Source organism: Canis aureus, chromosome 38 (genome assembly GCF_053574225.1).
Source record: "Canis aureus isolate CA01 chromosome 38, VMU_Caureus_v.1.0, whole genome shotgun sequence".
NCBI classification, from domain to species: Eukaryota; Metazoa; Chordata; class Mammalia; order Carnivora; family Canidae; genus Canis; species Canis aureus.
Window position 1 is genome coordinate 18,966,093 of NC_135648.1, and position 19,199 is coordinate 18,985,291.

General features: G+C 35.3%; 1 long non-coding RNA gene across 2 annotated transcripts in view; it reads left to right on the top strand.

The window, feature by feature from the left end:
- Nucleotides 1-19,199, top strand: part of LOC144307147 (uncharacterized) — a 70,351-nt gene that overhangs the window by 5,644 nt on the left and 45,508 nt on the right. For both annotated transcript variants that reach the window (XR_013374077.1, XR_013374078.1), the window contains exon 2: nucleotides 5,625-5,675. This is a non-coding gene — a long non-coding RNA (uncharacterized LOC144307147). The remainder of the gene's footprint in view (nucleotides 1-5,624; nucleotides 5,676-19,199) is intronic.

The following is a 19,199-nucleotide window of genomic DNA, read 5'->3' on the forward strand; positions in this document are numbered from 1 at the left end:
TTTCAATTTCATTTACATGTTTACAAAGTTCCTTTTATCCTAGAACTTTTTTTTATTTTTTTTAATTTTTATTTATTTATGATAGTCACAGAGAGAGAGAGAGAGGCAGAGACACAGGCAGAGGGAGAAGCAGGCTCCATGCACCGGGAGCCCGACGTGGGATTCGATCCCGGGTCTCCAGGATCGCGCCCTAGGCCAAAGGCAGGCTCCAAACCGCTGCGCCACCCAGAGATCACTATCCTAGAACTTTTGATATTACTTAGCCTCTCTTCCTTAGAGAAATGGGGTGGTTAGTAAATTAATTTTATGCCTATTCCATACTATATATATAGTAGGCTGAATCCTCTAAAGTTAGGCATTTTAAAGATGATAATATTTGTTGAACATTACTTTGAATCAATTATGAGGCCATTTAGTAAGTGCCATTTTAAAAGTACTGACTTTTTAAAAATACTTTTTAAATGGAAATAGTTAAAAGGACATTGTCTTCCTTACTTTGGCAATTAAGCCAACTAAAATTTCTCTGTATCATTAGCCTAATGTCAATATAATTCACAACTAATATTAAATAACACATAACACTTTAAGAGTATCAATCTTCAAAATTCAAAATGATATTTTTCAAATATTTCTACTTAAATTGTTTGACACTTAAGTGTTGTGATATATTATTCTGTTGAGCAAATTTTAGGGTAGGTTAGGGGTTTAGAAATACTTATTTTATGGACTTTTTTATCTTTTGGATTTTCTTGACATAAATATATTTTTGTATGTGCATGTTATCATATCTCTTAACTTTTCTAAAAACTTTTAGCCTTGACCTGGAGTTCATCTTCTTTTATATCATGTTTCTTTTTATCTCAGGGCAGTTCTTGGCTTTGTCAAGGATACCAAAGACAAAAGACTCAAAAAGCAGTAAAGCACTTCTCTTTTTTGTTCCTGAAGTTATTTTTTTGTACGTTATTTCATGTTTTATCTTTTGTGATTTCTTTTACAAAATTCAGATATTGTTACTAGTCAGCAATAGACTCTCTTCAGGGGTCCTTTGGTTTCTCATAAACTACTGTGATAATTTATTGGGTGCTTTCACAACACACACATAAGATATTTTGTGATTTATATGTCTTAATGTGTACTGACTTTGCTATAAAACATCTTTAACTTTTATGATTAACTATTCCGGTGTACCTCGTAACATTCAATAGCCATGCATAAAACATCTGATGATTATGCTGTTTGAAATCCAGCTTCAAAGATTGCAATTTGAATAATTAGGAAATTGGTGGAATATTTTTCTTGCATGTCATTGATTTTTTTTTCCCTCCAAACTACTAAACTGTGTTTCTGTAAAGTATTATAATTGATGCCACCAACATATACCAACTGGCATTTTTGCTTCTATTAAAACAGATTTCAGTTAGTCACTGTAATAAAATATTCTTATGTGCAGATTCTGTTCAGTGTAATGTTTAGTTTGATAGAATGAGACAAGTGATATCACTATATTGTCTATTGGATCTGATGTCCAATAAATCAGATGAAAGCTTGATCCACATGCCATGCTGCAGAAAAATAATAATCAAATTTGGAATCTTAGACATTACAAAAAGTAGATTCTGTTTCTAAATCCCAGTGTATGAAAATAATTTTTTAATCAACCATAACCAAAAAAAAAAAAACCATAACCATGAATTTCCCATTCTTAATGTCATGACATTGAACATGTTTATGAATCAAAATAGAATAGCATGCTTGTTTTCCAAGTGAAGCTTACATATTATTCTATATTCCAAGTTATGAAAGGCACTGCTTTCAGTACTCCAGAAATTCAGGCAATAAAGATTGGTTGGGAAAAGTCAAACATGATATATTTTAAAAATGGAAGCACTTATTTAAGGTATAAGGGCTTAATATAATTTATATGAAAGCCAGAAATAATTTCTAGACAGAAATGATATTTAATATTATTGGATTTAAACAAGATTAGTATACATCAGTGTGTATACCACACCTCTACTTCAGAAATGTGCCCAATGTTATAATCTGAGTTAAAATCAAAAAGAAAAATGTGTCTCAAAATATATTTTATGGGAATTGCAGCTAAAAGCTATAACGTATTTCTAAAGAAAATGTGGTTTTGGGGTGAGCGTCTATTAGAATCTTCTCCCCCTTCATTTTTCCTTTTTCCCACTCTACCCTTTAACTTGGCATATATTTGAAAAGTGAAGGGATGCTCTGTCCTGCCAGTTTCTCTGTCCCACATTACATGCTGTCAATTCCATGTGTAGCCAGTGTTGGGCAGGTGTTACAGGTGTCTCAGAGTTCCTCAGCCTGTGGATATAAACAAGTGCCAATTTTAGTTTTTTGTTTTTTTCTCTTCAGGTCATTATGATACGATCATACATCCTTTTTTCGGTTTCCTTTTATCCTAATGTTTGTAGTGAACCCAGGGTTACTTGCCTAAGTTCAAAGAACCATTGCTCCCGTTACCTTGCCATTTGTCACTTGTTATCCAAGAAAGAGAATTTAGAGTGATATCTAAAAGCTAGAATCCCTATAAAGTGATTTCAAATAGTCTTGCCCATCGGGCTAGGTTGCTTTCTGGGCTGAGTGGAGAATGTTGAGATCCAGGCGGGATGCTCAGTCAGGGGCTGACTAAATCACTGTTTTAGGTGCTTTGTTCAGTGCCATCAGGAATGTGTGGACAGGCATCTCTCAGTTAGGTTGGGGTTCTATTAAGTGTAAAATGCTATTAGTAAAAGCATTTCTGCACTCTGTTAGGTAGAATTCTAAGACAACCCTCAAGATTCCATATTCCCTTTTAAATTCCAGGGATATGAGTATGATGGGATATTAGTCATGTGATTAGGTTATGTTATATCCCACAGATGACTTGGGAAGATAATCTAGATAAACTAATTCACAGGAACTGTTGAAAAGCCATAAATTTTCCCTTGCTGGGTACAGAAAAGGAAATCACAAAAGATTTGAAGTGTAAGAAGCTTCCAACACAAGGAAGTTTTTCACTGCTGAGATGGAGGGGTCTACCCGGCAAAGATGGGACGGCAGCATAAGTAGCTGAGAGCAGTCCATGATCCACAGCTTGTATGCCTATAGGGACCTGGCTTCTACACCCACAGAAATGAACTCCGCCAATCTGAACAAGATTAGAAGTCCATCTTTCTCTAGTGCCTCATAAGAATGCAACAGACTGATGCCTTGATTGTAGCCACTAAAGCCCTCAGAGCAGAGAGGATCCAGTTAAACTGGACAGACTGCTCACCCACAGGAACTGAGGTGATAAATGTGCATTATTTTAAGACGGTAATTTTGTCTGAGCAATAAAAATACTAATACAGGTACCAAGTGTTTCCTCTATCTTTTTCATTAAGATTTCTAGGGGATCCCTGGGTGGCTCGGTGGTTTGGTGCCTGCCTTTGGCCCAGGGTGTGATCCTGGGGTCCTGGGATTGAGTCCCTCATCGGGCTCCATGCGTGGAACCTGTTTCTCCCTCTATCTGTGTCTCTGCCTCTCTCTCTCTGTGTCTCTCATGAATAAATAAATAAAATCTTAAAAAAAAAAAATTCTATTTAGACTTGTCCTTCACAGCTGTATGGGCACCTTACAGAGCCACTTTAGTCCATAGGACTGATTTTGATACTTTTCAAAGTCAAAATGAAGAGAAAGGACCACAGAATCTTCTCAAAGATGAATACTGAACACATTAAGTTCACATAAATATATTAAATAGGTAGACAGAAAAGGATGCCACCAGTCTTTGACTACTTTGTAGTCTAACTCCAAAGCCCCACACCACCTCATGAACAGCGCTTGGGGTTTTGCACTCCATTTGCATCATTAAAGGATCTATTGAGGAGGACCCAGAAGGCAGATATTGTTTGTAAATTTCAAGGTAGTAGATTTTCTGCTTCAAAATAGTCATTGGATTTTCTGTTGTTTGATTTCCTGTATCAGTTTTGGAAAATTAGAAGACATCTTTTCAAATACTGCTTATGTCCCACTTCACTCTTCTCCATCAGGTACTACAATTCTTTCTGAGACGCTTGCAGTATCCCTTGACCTCTTATTTTCACTTTTACATTTTTTTAAAATATTGTTTTTGTCTCTCTGTAGGTCATTCTGGTTATATTCTTCTACCTAATTACCAGCTTAACAATTTTATTTAACTGTGTCTAGTTGGCTGTTAAACACACCCACTGAGCCATTAATTTCAGTTATTGTGTTTTTCAGTTCCCCTATTTGTAGTTCTATTTTTCTGCAAATTGGTTTGCTTTCCTTTCTTTAATCTTGATTACAATACTGTCTTTTTTATAGTAGACATAACTATTTTATTTTTTTAAAGAGTTTATTTATTTATTCATGAGAGACAGAGAGAGAGAGACAGAGACAGAGGCAGAGACACAGGCAGAGGGAGAAGCAGGATCCATGCAAGGAGCCCGAGGTGGGACTCGATCCTGGGTCTCCAGGATCAGGCCCTGGGCGGAAGGCGGCGCTTAACTGCTGAGCCACCCGGTCTGCCCCGGCATAACTATTTTAAAGTTTGTATTTCAATGCATCATTTTTTGGCTTCTCAATTGAATCCATTTCTATTCTCTGTTGCTTCTCTTATGTTTGTATAATCTTACCTTGTTTGCATATATGCATCATTTTCTTTTTAACTAAATGCCAACTTTTATGAATAAATGGAGGTGTGGAATGGTGTTATCTCCATCAAGAAAAGATTTATTTCTTATTCTGATAAAACGGAATCACTTTAAATCCAATTATATTGAAATGATTAAAAGTTGGACTTCCTGTGTGGACATGTCTGATTTTGGTTAACCCTCTAGCTATAGCACTGTTTGCTGGAGTCTAAGCTGAAAGCCTGGGTAGGAAGATCATCAAGCCATTAACATATTTTTTCTCAACTCATGAACCTCAATTTTGCTCCTCTTAGGCTCTAATCTCTTTGGGCTATCAATCTCTCCCCTGATTCTTATTCAGCTCTCTGTCTGAACTGTTAGAGAACCCTGGGAGAAAAACATTACAAATCTTATTTTATGTTTCTGGATTCCTTTAAACTTCTGGATTGGGACTTGAGATACATATTTTTGAATCCTGTTGCAGATTTGCTAGTTTATTATGAAAAAGATTTTGAATTATTTAGATGGTTATTATCTAAAACAAAACTGGTCTATGTATGTATGTGTGTGTATATGTTATTTATATAGTATATGTATACTATATTTATATTTATTTACTATAGTTACTGTATTTATAGAGTATATATATATATATATCATTTTATGCTTACAAAATAACTTTGAATGAATTTAATGACAAGTCCATAACCTTACTGTTCAAAACTTACCTGAGTGGTAGGTTACGCCAAACATTTATCATAGACTCTCATAGAATTGCACATTTAAAGTCTCTATTCTTTATACATATCAGAGTCTTGGATAGTTGGAAAGAAATTGAAGGAAAAATAATGCATTGGATTGGAAATATTACTGTTAATGATGGTTGATTATTATGTGCAAAACTTGTTTACAGCTTAGAGTACATTTTGATTTCAATTTCACCAGATTATTATTGATTTCCCCCCTTATTTTCTATTTTAGAAATCTTGCACCAATACTTAAGTTTTGGTTCAGCACATGGTGGAAGGAAAGGTAAGAAATTCATTTTTTTCAGTAGTGTATGTAATATATGTAGAATGTTTTGGATATTTGAATCCTCAAATAGAGAATTATGTTTATTATACTTTTTAATCAATAGCTCTTGATAACAGTAGCACTGATTGTCTAAAATATTTTTTGAAGTAAAAAGTATTGTGTATCTTAAAGCAAACATTCCTGATGCTCAAAACAAGAAATATTTGACAACTTTATTGACAATTAACATTTAAATCATATATCAGGTATGATCTTATGTTCAATAATTTTTGAAATAGTTGGCAATAATAGCATTGACTACATGAGGTGAAGAATTCTGTATTATTTTATGAGTTTAAAAAATGACGACTATAAGCTATCAAAACACTTTCCTTTTTATGGAAACTTAATTCGATATTCCTTGAGGTTTCTGACAGGCCAAATCATGTTGGGCATAAACTTTTGCTGTTCACTCTAGCATGGAGAACATATATTCATAAATATTTATTCATATATATAAATTACATATTTCTCCTGAAAGTATTCAGTGAGATTATATATATACCAAAAATTTAATACGAGGACCCTTTATGAGATTTGGAAAAGAACCACTCCTAATTTTATGATATTTATAGATATTTATGATAACATAAGATTATTTATTCTATTTTAATGTATATGATAACATAGGATTATTTTAATGTATAAATAGTTAATACCTTATCTTTTGGCTTAGAACACATTGTGTATATTATGTACATTTTATTTAAAAAATACAAAAATCAGGGCAGCCCTGGTGGCTCAGTGGTTTAGCCCCACCTTTGGCCCAGGGTGTGATCCTGAAGACCTGGGATCGAGTCCCACATCAGGCTCCCGCATGGAGCCTGCTTCTCCCTCTGCCTGCATCTCTGACTCTCTGTGTCTCTCATGAATAAATAAATAAAGTCTTAAAAAAATCATATGGTTTCAATGTACATTGGGATTTAAATATACATTGATATGTTTACATTGAACACCTTGAATAATGTAGTAACATTAAAAGTGGTTTTCTTTTATTATTTTAGTGTTGGTCCACAAGAACTAATTGGAGTTTTCTGGGTTTTGTTTTGTTTTGTTTTGTTTGTATTTTAAGATTTTATTTATTCATGAGAGACAGAGAGAGAGAGGCAGAGACACAGGCAGAGGGAGAAGCAGACTCCCTGCAAGGAGCCTGATGTGGGACTCAATGCAGATCCTGGGATCATGCCCTGAGCGGAAGGCAGCCGTTCAACCACTAAGCCACTCAGGCTTCCCTGTTTGTTTTGTTTTTAGCTAGGTCTTGGCTAGAAGCTGGAGAGTTTTCAAAGCTATAAATATATCATCATTGCCATATAGAAACTTATAGTTTTATTTGAAATATAATGTGTAAAAATGATTGCCCAGAAATACAACCTTCCTAGTCGCTCAAAAAATCCGTTAGATGAGCAACATTTTTCTTTTCTAGAATAGAATATATATCTAAAAAAAGTCTGTGAAAATGCTGGGTTTTGTAAATGCTACGCATGATCACATAGCATCAGAGTTTAGAGCAGGCAAATTCTCAGTCTTAATATTTAGGTCATTTGGGGCTCAGGGAATATATAAAATTTGCATAGATAGATCCATTCAGAAAAAAAAAAGGACTTTTGCTTATCTTATAAAGGCACAGATAAGAAATGAATCATGATTATATTTTAGGTGATTTTGAATTAACTCACTCTTTTCTGGAAAAAGAGGCTAATCTCAAAAAATAATTTTAGTATGGTTATTTATCTAGCTGCTATTCAGGTAATATACACAAGATAAAATTTTGATCCTTAGGAATTAATTATATTCCTTCTAATGTATGGTCTAGACTGACATTTTCCCTTTCCAAAACATCTTCCAAACTAAGTGCTTTTGATCAGATGATGAACTAAATGACGAATATAAACCAATATATCAGTACAAATCAATCATTCATGGGAAAGCAAATAATGGTAGAGCAAAGATGAAGCCTTGGGGTGCTCTATACTTAGAAAATAAGGCATTCACATGACAGTATCTTATCATCATTGTTATGGACATTATATATTTCCCGAAACTTATAGTTTACAGAGATTATTTCCTCTACTTTGATGCTGTTTTACTAAGAAACATTAGTTAGGGCCCTAAAACTTTTCAAACTGTCTGGAAAAAATTAGGGGTCACAGGTTGTAGATGTATTCTCCTATTTTATAAGAATTCATGCTTAGTTTTTTGTTTTTCCTTTTTTTTTTTTTTTTTTGTCATTTGGCAACTCTTCCTAGAATGTTTCTATGAAAATGAATGATAAATATGCAATAAATATTTATATGAATAAAAAATAGTTACATTTGATTATCAGCAATTTCTGTTAAGACTAAAAATAAACTAGTGTGAGCTGAATTATCTTCATTCTGAGAAATATTGGTTTTAATGGACTCATGTTATCCTGTGAACTTTGTTCAGCAATGTTAAAACATTACCCCTAGTACATCTGGTCTCAAAAGAAAAATGCCATTATAAAAATAATGATAATACAAATGAGGCTTATTCTGGTGATTCTTTGTTACATATTCATGTTCATGCCATGCAAATTAAATGTGAAGGTAGAAATACATATAGAAATAGATTAACTTAATCAACCATAAAGCAAAAATTTTGAAATTTCAAAAAAATAAAATGACACTAAATAGCTTAGAAATATGAGTCATTGGAAAAGTAGGAAGTTTTTTTAAAGGGGGAGATGTGTTCTGATTTTGTGTTATCTCAAAGTATAATTTTATAATATTTTATGCTTCAAGATACCAAAACTCATTAAAATTTGTATGTATAAAATTGAACAAATGTAAAACTAGATGCCTTTCTAGTTAAACTAAGCATTTAATCAAAAGGCAAGGAATTCTAAAACTTTTACTCATGACACCAGAAAGAGCATTGCATTTTGATTTATTCATTAGTGTCTTCTTTCCTCTAACAAAGATGTTAGATGACACTTTGAAATGGAGTCTATGGCAGGCAAGGAAAATATAAACATGATGGATATGTTAAAAATATAAACTCAAAGATCTGACACCTGTGTCAAAGAACTGGACATGTAAAGGAAAACAGTAGAATACACTGAATGCAATGGTGGAGATGGTATTCATATGATTTGTTGTGTGAGAAGGAACTATGGCCACAGAGAAAAGCTGACTATTAGAGCTGTGGCTTAAGAAGTTAATTAGAACTTATTCGATAAGAGAGCAAACCTTAGGAAAAGTTAGAGAGTCTAGAGAAAGCATGTGCTAAAGAGCAAGAAGTCTGGAGATGTTGCCGAAGAACAATTTGAGAGTGGCAAGAAATGGGAGCAAGATGATTTGTGGTCAGGAAGAGGTGGCTTTTAGGGCACATTAAGGATCATGGACTGTAGACTGTCAGATGAAAATATCAGGCACAATCCAAATTCCCTGTTACAATTTCATGCAATATAGAAACTATGAAAATTAGTGATGGCTTCTAAGCCACTCAGTAACATGGGTAAGTGGTCTGTTCAGACAGATCACCCTGGAAGTTATTATGGAGCATAACTTTGAGGAAAATAAGAGAAAAGTTAGAAGGACTAGTTTATTGGAATGTCCTAGAAGTAGAACTCAACCAAGAAAATGTTAAAATGACTATTACTACAACTGCAATTATTATTAATGGTTATGTTTATGTATGTCCTGTGTATGCAAGGCACTGTGTTAATTGTACACATATTGTCTTATTACAATGCCAAGAACAAATCTGTGAAGATGATATTTATATCCTCATTGTTAGCCTACATCCTCCAGAAAGCAGACACCAAAAGGGGACCAAATGTGCAAAGATGTTTCCCCACAGGGAAAATGCCTATATGAGAGAAAATGCTGAGGAATGCAGAAAAAGAAAGTCTTCAGATTTCGATGTCAATCTGACATATGCTCAAGGGAGGGAGGACTGAGGGCTGGGTGGAGGTGATCTGGACTGCTGCAGAATCTAAAGTAGCTTTGTCAAGACTGTCAGGGAACCCTGGAGCCAAAGTCAGCAGTCATTGGAATCCCCTCTGTCCCAGGAATAGACCTTGCTTTGTATCCCTTCCCTACTCTGGTGCTGGTTGGGAGCAGCCCCCAGGAAGCATGGCCTCAGAGAAAACATGGCAGTGGATTTCAGAGTGCAATGACTGAGGCCCTTGCTCAGTTATGATTCCCCTGGTTGGACGTCTGTGAGAACCATTCTTATAGCCAGGAATAGCTATATAATTTGTGGGACCCAGTGTGAAATTAAAAAGCTGGATGCTTTGTTAAAAATAGTCAAAATTTCAACATCGCAACAACAGCGGGTTAAACCAACTGTAGCACAGGTCACATGCCCATAGAACAGCTCTGCTCATAGCCACCACAATTCCATTTACTAGATGAGGAAGGAAGTGTTAAAAAGTATTCTCAAACATTGTAAATAGTGTGGAAAAAACCATCAGTGGAGGAGTGGATAAAGCAATGTGGTATATGTATATAATGGAATACTATCTAGCCATTAAAAAAAAAGATAGCACAGATGAAACTTGAGGGGATTATGCTCTGTGAAATAAGTCACAGAAAGACAAATACTGCATGATTTCGTTTATATGTGGAATTTTAAAAATAAAACAAAAAGTCTCATAAATACAGACAATAGATTGGTGGTTGCCAGAGGTGGGGGGTGGGAGAATAGAGGTGAAGGTAGTCAAAAGGCATCAATTCCAGTTCTGAAATAAGTAAGTCCTGGGAAGTAATATAGACCATAGTGACTATAATTAAAAATAGTGTATTAAAAAAGTTGCCAAGAGACTATCACAAGAAAAAAATATTTTGTAAATATATTGTGATGGATATTAATAAGACTTATTGTGATAATTTTACAATATATACAAATATCAAAATTTTATGTTGTATACCTAAAACTATTAGGTTGTATGTCAGTTCTACCTCAGTTAAATTTTTTTCATGGTTAAATAGCCAAGGGACAGTGGTATCTTCTTACAAATGCAGATATGTACTTAAATATCATCTTCCTGCATAGATCTCTAGAATAGTCTTTTGGGTTTTTGTTTGTTTGTTTTAACACTTTGCTGTTGGTGTTGTCAGTGTTCCAGATTATGGCCATTCTAATAGGTGAGCAACAGTATCCCGTTGTTTTAATTTGCATTTCTCTGATAACATATTATGTGAAGCATCTTTTCCTTTGCTTATTTTCCATCTACATCTCTTTGGTGAGATGTCTATTAAGGTCTCTGCCTCATTCAGTAACTGTGTTGTTTTCTTATTGTTGAATATTAAGAGTGTTTTATATATTTTAGATAAGAGGTGTGTCTTTTGCAAATGTTTTCTTATAGTCTGTAGCTTATCTTTTCATTCTCTTGACATTATCTTTCACAGATCAGAAGTTTTTAATTTTAATGAAGTCCAGCTTATCAATTATTTCTCTAATGAATTGAGATTTTGGTATTGTATCTAAAGAGTCATTGCCATATTCAAAGTTATCTAGGTTTTCTCCAATATTATCTTCTGGGTGTTTTATAATTTTGCAATTTACATTTAGGTAGCTGATCCACTTTTAGTTAATTGAAGGGTGTAAGGTTTGTATTTAGATGATGATGATTGCATGTGAAGATCTAGTTGATCCAGCACATTTCTTGAAGAGACTGTCTTTGCTCTATTGCATTGCTTTTGCTCATTTGTCAAAGAAGAGTTGAGTATACTTATATGTCTATTTCTAGACTTTCTATTGTGTTCCAAAGATCTATTTGTCTGTTCTTTCACCAATACCACACTACCTTGAAGTGGTGCACTGTCTTTATGGTATGTCTTGAAGTTGAATGTTGTCAGTCCTCTAACTATTCTTCTCCTTCAGGATTAAGTGGACTCCTTCTGAGTCTTTTGGCTCTCCATATAAACTTTAGAATCAGTTTGTTAATATCTACAAATAACTTGCTAGGATTTTGTTTGAGATTGCATTGAATCTATAGATCAAGTTGGGAAGAACTGACATCTTGACAATATCGATTCTTCCTATCCATGAGCCATGGAATAAAAATTAGTTCTAAAAAGGTATGATAGATTACAAAGTCCATAGGAATTGAAATTGGCTGAACTGATGAATAATGTGATGGGTTGAGTGATTTTTTGTAAAGAATGTGACATGAGATTCTTGCTTAACATAAATTGGTACCTATAGCGGAGACAGATAATTCAGGAAGAGAAATAGGTTTGAGGCATAGATCCTGAGAACATTTTTGGACATGCTGATTTGGAAGTGCAGTGGGACATCTAATTGAAGATTTGAAGGACACAGCTGTGGGCATGAATCAGAAGTTTGGGTGAGAGGCCTATGTAGAAATGAAAAATGTGTATTGTCAGCACATTATCAGTTTATTGACCCATCTGAAATCAGTGATGCACAAACTCAAAGGTTTATTTTTATCCAATTATTGCATTTGAGAAAGAAAAGAAGTAGCCCCTCAGCTGTCAACTGAGAGCTGACCTTGCAGTAACAGCAAGGCCATAGAATTCCTCTGCTGAAAAAAACCATTTCACAGAACACCAATATCAGACAAGGTCATTCCGTGACAGTGATGGAGTGAGACAAAAACAAGACCCCTCTGTAGTCATGGCTGAGCACAGATAAATGCAACAACACTGTTCATACCACAAAAATGACCAAACATCCCCCTCTCCAGACTAATTGGAATGCTGACTTCTTTCCTATTGATTTGTACTTTTGCCCTGCTTTACATGCTCTCCTAGTTAAAAAGTTACCCAATCACAGAACAGTTTATTCTGAATGACATTTTCCACTTCAGAGCAACACTATGGTGTTGTTGATGTCTGGTACACGCTGCAGCTTCCTACTCTTAGGGATATTATTACTGACAAGTTCTGTTGTGTGGGCTTTCGATAATATGCTACCTTTCCTTAGGGCCAAAGTAAATTTCTTGCTGGGGCAAAATGTAGGAATGTGAGCTTTACTGATGCATGTCTTACCCATTTTAACATCATGAGTCCTTCATTGTTTACTATCTCTGCTCAAATGGACAGAAAAATCAGCTCAGCTCAGCTGTTCTATTAGAAGCAGGGTATGGGATGCCAGTCTTCCTTTTTTACTATCTTCCTTGATATCTGTTTGTTCTTTGACACACCACATTCCTGAGAATGGAGCTCCCTTCTTTGATGCTAATAGTGATGGAAGGAAAGTATGTATGTTCACCATGTGAGGAAAGGATGGGATGTCAGCATCGCACCTTAACTAGTCTCTCCAATAGAGTAGTCATTAGCCATAGGGGGCTATTTAAATTTATTCAAAACTAAAGAAAATTTAAAACTTAATTGCTCAGTTCTACTAGCTTTTTTCTTTCTTTTTTTTTTTTTTATTTTATGATAGTCACACAGAGAAAGAGAGAGACAGGCAGAGACACAGGCAGAGGGAGAAGCAGGCTCCATGCACCGGGAGCCCGACGTGGGATTTGATCCCGGGTCTCCAGGATCGCGCCCTGAGCCAAAGGCAGGAGCTAAGCCACTGCACCACCCAGGGATCCCTACTAGCTTTTTTTCAAATGCTCAATAGACTTTTGTGGCTGGAAATACTGTATTAGATAGCTCATATATAGAACTTTCCATCATTACAGAAAATGATATTGGACAGGACACCTGGGTGGCTCAGTGGGTGAGTGTCTGCCTTCAGCCCAGGGCATGATCCTGGAGACCCAGGATCTAGTCCTACATCAGGCTCCTTGCATGGAGCCTGCTTCTCTCTCTGCCTATGTCTCTGCCTCTCTCTCTGTGTGTAAATAAATACATTTATTTAAATAAATCAATATATAAATATATATATAAATAAATATATAAATAAATATATTTATATTAAATAAATATATATTTTTTTTAAAGAAAATGATATTGGACAGATTGCTCTAGAGAAGAAGACACAGACTGGTTGAATAGTATAGGATAGCCGAACAGATTCATTAGTTTATTCATTTTCTATTGCTATGTAACAAATTACCACAACTTAAGAAGTTGTATCAACACATTTTATCTCACAGTTTCTCTGGTTCAGGAGTCTAAGCATGACTTATCTGGAACCTCTCCTCAGGGTCTCACAGACTGCAGTCAAGATGTTGATCAAGCTGTCTTCTCATCTAGAATTTGGGATCTTCTTTCAAGCTCATTCAGGTGGTTGGCAGGATTCAGTTCCTTGTAGTAACATGTCTGAGGCTCCTACTTTCCTTTCATCTGTCAACCAAAATCTGCTCTCAGCTCTTAGAATCTACCTGCAGTCCCTTCACCATGGTCCCATAGAAAATTCATGACATAATTATTGCCTTCTTCCAGGACAATGAGAGTGTTTGTCAGACATTTTGCTGTATGAACAGCCAGAGAAAAATATTTTACTTTTAAAGATCTTACTTGATTAGGTCAGACCTAAAATGACCTCCTTTTGTGTCACATAACATAATATGATGAGTTATGAAAACAATATATCATATTTATAGGTCACATCCAAAGTTAGTGGAATCATACAGGGTGTTTACACCAGGAGAAAGGTATCTTAGGGGTCAGCTTAGAATATTGCCTGCCACAGTCAGCATTTTCATTCTTGATGGGGTATCTTAACCACAAAGCACTGAAGATTATATTGTGAAATCATGGACACATTTAACTTCAGGTTTAGAACTCGTTTATCAGATACATAATGGGAATCCTCTCTTTAACAGTACCTGTGGACACAAAAGTGGTTGAGATAGAGCAGAGAGAATGCATAACATTAAAAGAGCGGAAGGAAAGAAAAAGCTATCCAGGAGGTCAGCAAATATTTAAAGGATGGATGGAGGCAGTGGAGCAAAGTAAGGATAGCTATATAATCTGAAGAGGAATAAAGAGAATATTTCTCTGTATGTCAATGAAGTCAAAGGAATGAGAACTGTAAAGATTGAGAACTACAATACAGTCAAATATAGGAGAAAGTTTGGATTTTAAGGAAAATCAATGATTTGTCAGTGAGTTAGTGGCACTTATCATAGATCAATGGAGGTAAGCTTTATTAGAAAAAAATTAAGGATAAATATGTACAATGTCTATTTGAGTGAAGATGTTGTTGGAAATATGGAAAACAAGGTCACAGTATCTTAGATTTGTTTGTATTATATTTTTGCTGCTTACTTATTTCTAATATGAGAAGGACTGAGGTTATTTATAGACATGAAGAAAGGAGCCAGTAAATAATTAAGAGGTTTGGAAAAAAAAAAAAAAAAGTTTGAAAATCTATGAGAGAAAAAAGACAAAACTGATAGAATAGAAATCTGGTAGAGAAGAATAAAGATGGAGCGAAGGATCAAGTGCAAATAAGGATCATCCTGGACTGCATGAGGAGAGGACATAAAAATGAGTGTAGAAATACAAATAGAAACATTTGTAGAGTGAGTAGGCAAGATATCAAAGGAGAATATATTAGCTATGTTCAATTTTCTAAGTAAAAGAATTCAAAGAAACAATGTCATTTGTTGAGAGCAAGAGTTATAGGCATTGAGTAAGAAAATTTATTAACCTGATGAAAGTTGTGAAAATGCACTGTAACCATGACATATGATCAAAGCTACATAAAGGAATGAAGAAGGGATAAACACAGGGAAAGCAGGGTCAGGATTTTTATTGGCATCACTTTGTACAAGTATGTGACTTTCTACAGCAACAGTTAATCACATTATATATAAAAACAGTTTACTTATTTACACAGGAGCAAGTGTATTGAGAGAGGATTTACATTTTGCTAGTTTGCATAGGATTAAGGAGAGTTGGATTTTGGAGAATGGGTAGGTGGCCTGAAGTGGGAATAGCAAAGACCAGGATACAAAAAGAGGTGAGACCAAGATTTGTAACTAAGAGAAAATAGAGTTAGAAAATACAGAGTTAGAAAAAATTAGAAAGATGGGGCAAAAGTTGGATGTGAGGAGACAACCTTGGATGTATCCAAAATAAGAGCATTATTTCATTTTGCTACCGAAGTTTTTGTTGAGGAATTTTATGTAAGTAGTTTTATGTGTTTGCTGTACATGTGATCTTTAGCAAGTTTTAATTTCTAATTAAGTAGCAATCCAGTTTCTTTTCTAATATGCCTATAAAACATGAAGAATTACTAAAATTCATTAAAATATTTGCAAAAGAATTGAGGTACTGTGTAGTTATCTGTTTTAGTAGGAACTTAAACACACAGAAGCAGTAAGACAAAAAATGCAAAAATAATGGTATTTCCTCGTCAAATCAATACAAAAAAAGAGTGAAAAAAGTGCCAGTTTGTGATGACACAAAGTGTGAATTTGACATGAAGTACTGGTCCATGCTGTCAGTTTCTTTCACTGATGGTCAAGCTGGAACCACTTCATGGAGAGTAGGGGTCTGACAGTTTGAGTAAATTAGTAAGAGTCTAAAATCACTAAATGCTCTCTTTTTTCTATACAGTTAATGTCTTTCTAACCCTATAAATTGTTACTCTACTTAGGATGATTACTACTATTTTAGTGGAAATATAAAAATAGTGTATTTAGAAAACAGATACTGCAGTAAAAATATATTAAAATACATTAAAAGTAACAAATTCTGATCCTAAATGGACAGTATCACATTGAGAAAGCATAATAATTCGTTGTCTTAAAAGACACTTTTATGGAAATTTCTAATGAAAAGCGAAACAACTATATTTCATCTTGACTGTGGGAGCTCCATAAATGTTAGTTACTTTGTATTTTGATGAATTGGTGTCAAAGGACAACAACAACAAAGACATTATTTGGAAGAAAATAAAAATATAGTAATCTGGTCTCTGGAAAAATGTAAGCATCTATTTCTTTTTTATTTTTTATTTTTTTAAGCATCTATTTCTGATACGAAAAGGAAGACCACTCTTATTCAAAAGCACATTAAAGCTTAATTTTGCATGTTTTCTAAATCAAGACACATTTAACTTACTTTTGCATAATGAGGACACATTTTGTTTGCAGTTCCAGTAAACTTCTGTCTTTCTGCCAATGTCACTAAATTTAGAATAAAATATGATTATTTTTCTAGTGTTCCATATTTTATAAACATGTAATAAATTATTGTTCAAAGTAAAATGCAACGGACAGATTTACATTATATTCAATAGGATACATAGTGTTGACTTTTAAAATATGCAAAAATATGTATATAAATATTCTCTTCTTTCCTACATATGTTTATTTAATGATAACAGAACATTTCCCTGAGAATGGAATGAACATAGCAAACAGCTGAAATCTGCTGCAAGATTCCACACTGTACCACAATTGGTGTGAGGGTTTTGCTTAAAAGGGGAAAAAAAAAAAGAAACTAGTATATTTTAATTTAGTTTCTTGGAATGGCTTTTGTGGCATTATAATAACAAATACATTTGGTCTCCCTCCCATTTCTGATACAGACAGAGTTCCTAAAACCCCTAGAATTTAAGTGTTGAGAGAAACAAAAGTACCCTTTGTTTTGTTAATGAAGTAAATTTTGACCCCACCTCAGGATGGGGCTGGTGGTTAGGAAAACCAACTGGGTGAGCAGGGTGTTAGAACTTTCAGTTCCATCCCATGACTTCCCTGGGAAGGGGAGGGCTTGGAATTCGAATGAATCATCAATGGCCAATGGTTTAATCAGTCATGCTGTCTAATGAAGCCTCCATACAAACCCAAAAGGACAGGATTGGAGAGCTTTTGGGTTGGTGAACTGGTGGTAGTGTTAGAAGAGTGATGTACTTGGGAGAGCATTGAAGATCCCCACCCTACCCCTATACTTTGCCCTATACATCTCTTCCATCTGGGTGTTCCTGAACTACATCCTTATATAATAAATTGGTGATCTAGTAAGTGGAATGTTCTGTGAGCCTTACTAGCAAATTAATCAAACCTGTGGATAAGGTTGTAGAAAGTGTAGGGAAGGACAAATTCTTCCACTACCCTTCAAAATCTTCTAGCTGGACTAAGAATTAAATTTACATGAGGCAGATCAACAGGAGAAAAATCCCAAAATTTTATTATTTTGTACACGGAGGCCCAATAATGAAATTGAGACTTAAAGAAATGACCAAGGTGACAGTTTTTATACTTTTTAGACAAAGAGGCAATATGTTTGTGAGGAATGAATAGAATAAAGAAAACGTATTTTGGAACTTTATTTTTATTTTTTTTAAGATTGTATTTATTTATTCATGGGAGACAGAGGCAGAGACACAGGTAGGCTTCATGCAGGGAGCCCGATGTGGGATCACGCCCTGAGGGGCAGAAGCTCAACCACTGAGCCACCCAGGCGTCCCTATTTGGGAACTTTCATTGTTGTGCCCAAGATTGCGAATCCGAGAAACCACCAAGGAGCCCACACTGATGCAAGCGCACGAGGGTTTATTAGCAAGCTCGAGCTTGGGTCCGAGTATACCCGACACAGCGGAGCAGGGACTTGGACCCCGAGGTGGGTTACAGCTGGTTTTTTTATAGGCTGGTCTAGGGGATTTTCAGAAGGGGTGGAGGAATTTCTCAAGTTCTGTTTACATTCTGATGTGGCGCTTTCAAGGGCATTGAGCCCTGTTCTCATTCTAATATGGGACTTTCTACCACAGGTGTGGGCTCTGTTGTCTTTCTGATATGGGATTCCCTGCCGAGGACATTGAGGACATTCTGCGGTTTTTTTCTATAAAGTTCATCTCTTATTCACAGGGGCCTAAGATGGCTGTACTTGTGCTAATGCTGAACTTTAGGTGGGATGGCCTTGATTTTTCTCAGCCTCCACATCATTAGTAAGGAATTCTAGGTAGAATTTGGGTAGTGGTAGTGGATTAGGGGGGAAAAAGGTAACAAGGTTTGTTTCTACAGCTTTCTTTAAAGTTCTTATCTCTGGTGATAAGGATGTCTTAGTACAGGTACAAGGAGGGTACCTTTATAATGGGAGATTTATTTCCTGCTTTCAGGGGGACTGGCTATTTCCCAAGTAACTCTTATTTCAAATAATTTGCTAAAGTGGCTCAATTTGAGGTGCTGTGCCCTTGGCCCCTACAGAATCTGATTTATAGCCAGTTGGTCAGAAGTACAGATGACAATCTAAGCTTTAGACTGGCATCTGAAGTGAGAGGAGTCTTGTGGAACTGAACTCCTGCCTGTGGAATCTGATGCTATCTAGTGGGTAGGTAGTGACAAGATAACAAAAGGCAAGCTGAAGGCAAAAGGCAAACTGACACTCAACATACCCCACCCCTCAAGGTGGGGGTGGGATATATGTGACACTTCTCAGACTGCCCAGGAGCAAAGGAAGGAAAAAGCCAGTGGTCAACTGATAAAGATCACAGTCATGAAGGACACAAAACTCCAGCAGTTTGTCACTGTCTTAATTATTTATAAGAAAAACACAATCTTAATAATAGCCAAACCTCCAGTAACCTATAGACTCAATTTCTTAGAGCCCTAATATCACCTTCCCCACCATAGGACAGAAAACTCCA